Source organism: Capsicum annuum, chromosome 4, assembly GCF_002878395.1.
Source record: "Capsicum annuum cultivar UCD-10X-F1 chromosome 4, UCD10Xv1.1, whole genome shotgun sequence".
In the NCBI taxonomy this organism is placed as follows: domain Eukaryota; kingdom Viridiplantae; phylum Streptophyta; class Magnoliopsida; order Solanales; family Solanaceae; genus Capsicum; species Capsicum annuum.
Window position 1 is genome coordinate 220,081,550 of NC_061114.1, and position 3,806 is coordinate 220,085,355.

Below are 3,806 nucleotides of genomic sequence, written 5' to 3' on the forward strand. Positions count from 1 at the left end.
TATATATTTTATACATATACATATTTGATAAAACTATACAATTTCTATTCATATATCTTATATAGATACATATTCTATTTAACAATTATATTATTTTTATATAATTTAATTATCATTCTAAACAATAAAAAAAGTAGAATATTTAATCAGTTAAAAAATTTATATCAAAAAATTAAAATATTTTTAAAGGGTCAAATTGTCTAAGTTGAATACTGCATCAGTATTGTATATAGACTGTATCAGTATTGTATATGGATTACATAGGTCAAAATTGTCACGACCTAAAATAGGATCATGACCGGCGCTAAGGAGTTTAGGACTCCAAAGCAAGCCTCATCAAAATTCTACAGAAAATCGGGCAGAATTTCTCCTATTTTTGGGCCTAACAAGAAAATTCCCTATCTCAATTCAACAACAAAACAACTCAACATCACAACCACCACACAAACACCAACATAATTTACCATAGATCATCAACAATTCACCAATACCACCAACTAATAATACGAAAACTATCTCCAAATATGAGAGAAAATCCAACATATCACAAATCCAAAATAACGAAAGAATACTCAAAGCTCTGAAGACATGACTATGGAACAAACTAAGAGTTTTCAAGAAAAAGAAACACAATGAATAAATAAACTATAGCCCACGCGAACAATTGCGGGCTCACCAAGAATATGCTACTCGAATTCTCTAACCAACAAGATCCTCACCTTCACCTATGTTCTCTAAAAAATAATAGCAATGAGTGAGACGCTAGCTCAGTGAGTAATAACACTTAACCACAACCATTTTAATGGGGACAAGTCATAAAACATCATGAAACAATGCTCTTTCAGAAAATAGTAACGATAAATAATATCATTGTTTCATGTAAGCCAAGTGAACCATAGTTCAGTAATAAACTCAAAAAGCATTGTATCATATCAAATATTAAGTGTTTGGGAGGTTTCCAAGGATGAATCATGTAATCAGTGTGACATTCTTCTTCATTAAGAATAACCCATAACAGTGAACCCCTCATAAAGGAGTCAAATATCATATCAGTGTCAGTATGCTAGTTCTACCTTCCCACTAGCGAGGGCTATAACATTCATCAGTAAATACAAGGTACTCCAGGTCTAATGATCCCGCCGTTAGCTACGGGATTCAATCAAGGTCTACTCCCATTCATAATTTCTTTGTAAACAATAGGATATTCATATAAAAACATCTTTCAGAATAGTACATATCATTTAAAGTTCATATCGAATCATGCTACATGTAAACTTGAATAAAAACATTTGTCAAAATGCATACTTCTCATGTAAGTGAGGAATTTTCACAATAATAATATCATGTCTCAAATAACCATTTCAATATCATATCAAGTGAAGAACTTGTCCCACGTGCAATTTTTTTCAAAGCATCCAATAACTCTTGTTTTTATCAAAACATGTATAAATATGCAATTTAAGAAACATAAATTGTGGCAATATTACTACTCACAGTACAAGTGTCGAAATACCAAATTTGTCACCCCGAACGATTCGTATCACTTTCTTGGATCAAACCTATAATTACATCATATCCATTCTCATGTTAAATCTCTTATTTTAGGCTAATTCAAGGTAAAATTAGACTACCCAACCTTCAAGGTTTCATGATACTTTCAATTCATTGAACTAATATCCAAAACAAACTTTATTGTGCATAATTCTTGCCTCTAGCATTTAAATTTCACCACCCAAAGTAATTTACCTAGACTTAAAAAAATCACGATAAGAATATAGAAAAGGATTTACCTTAAACCCGATAGATATCTCCAAACAATCCTACTTTTTCCTTTTCTTCCCTAATTTAATCTTCTTCAATTAAACAAGCCAATTATTTTTTTTTTTTTCAATTTGATGCTATAAACGCAACTGTCGTTGCTTTTGCTAAAAGGGGCACACTTACAGGGAAAGGGGCAAAGCCCTCTGCAATATATAATTATATTGTTTTCCATTCCTATTTGAATTTGCTTATTAAGTAAAGAAAGGATTGAAATCCTTTTCTTAATTGGTCTTGAGTAGTGTAAAAGGGCATTGTCAATTCCTTTTCCTTTTCCTTTTCTACTTGGTGGATAGGCTTGGCCCACTTTCCTTTCCTTAATTTATTTTATTTAACATGGGATATTACATAATGACCCAAATTAGAAAATGGCTATAAAGCGAAAATAGTATATCCGACTGGCCACTTTTTAAAAAGTTTTTAAACTTGGGTTATTTGTTGTAAAAAGTGTTATAGAATGTCCTTTTCTCTATATTTTTCAACCAGTCTTTGTCATTACAAATATGACGGTTTGCACCAGAGTCATTCCACCATCCATCAACATTCTCCACCATGTTTATGTTTGTTATCACCACTACAAATGGTTCTTCGGTAATGTTTGCCTAAGATGTAGACCCACATTTTCGAAATTTACAAAACCGAGCAATATGCCCACTCTTGCCATAGACAAAACACGGTCATTTTTCTTGTACATGTTGATTTTTTGCTTGGTTTTTTCCACCATTATTGTCCTTGGGATGTCTACCATCAAGTTTCTTGATTTTTTTCTTCTTAGGATCCAAAGTAGTATTTTTGTTAGTTTCAGGGGAAGTATCATTTGAAGAAGTTAAATTTACCTTCGGTATGATATTTTTCTATTCTGTTTGCAAAAGTTCATCTTGACCCCTTGCCTCTTCTTCCATGCAGATTTTCATTATCAAAGTATCAAGAGAGGTTTTCTTTTGCTTGTAGGGCATAGTTTTTTTAAAATTCCTTCCACGGAGGTGAAAGTTTATCAACTATGCCTCAAACAATAAGGTTATCTCCAATTTTGACTTCCTCGGACCTTAACTCTCCAACAATCATTGTAAAATCCTTAGCTTGGTCTACCACTGATTTGTTGTCCACCATTTGGAAATGAAAAAATCTGCTTGCCACATATTTTTTTGCTCCAGCCTCCTCAGTGTCATACTTACTCTGCAAGGCTTTTCAAATTTTCTTTGTACTAGAGTAAGTTCTATCATAATAATCATAAAAATTATCAGATAGACAATTAAGTAAAAAATATCAATATTTGTAGGAGTCACTATCGTATTTTTTCACTTTCTCTTAAAGAGAAATGAGTTCATCATCACTCATGGAAGAGTTTCTACCTTATTTGGATTCTTCTCTATTAATAACATAGGAAATATTGATAAGACTTAAGTAGAAAAACACTTTATCCTTCCACATTTTGAAATGGGTATTATTGAATCGAAATGTCTTGTTAAGATCTCCCATCTTGACATCCATGGATTTTTCAATGGTTTCCATTGAACCTCCTTAAAATTGTTTGTAAAATTACAATAAATTTACAACTGAAAGTTACAAGTGAAGAAAAAAATAAAAATTATCTTCTTTTTTTCTGTCGAGGTGTGGATATCGCTCTCTTTAAGGAGATGCAAGCACACTGCAGTAAATTGTTTCACTGATCCAGCAGTAATACTCTTGACTTGTCCCCTCCATGATACAACAACCTTCTCACAAAGAACAACTCAAAAACTCTGGATAAGAGTTGAGTTCAAAGCTCCACAAAAAAGAACAGCTCCCTTCAACTAATAAACTTCTTTTTTACTAACTTTTGTGAACTATCTATTATCTTATGTATATCCTAAAACCATACAAGACTACCTATATTTATAGGTGAGAAATATTCCATGTAATAAATTGGAAGATAAATATGGTAGATGAATGGCATAGAAGTTACAAGAGTTACAAAGGTTACATGAGTTACAAGAGTTATAATACAT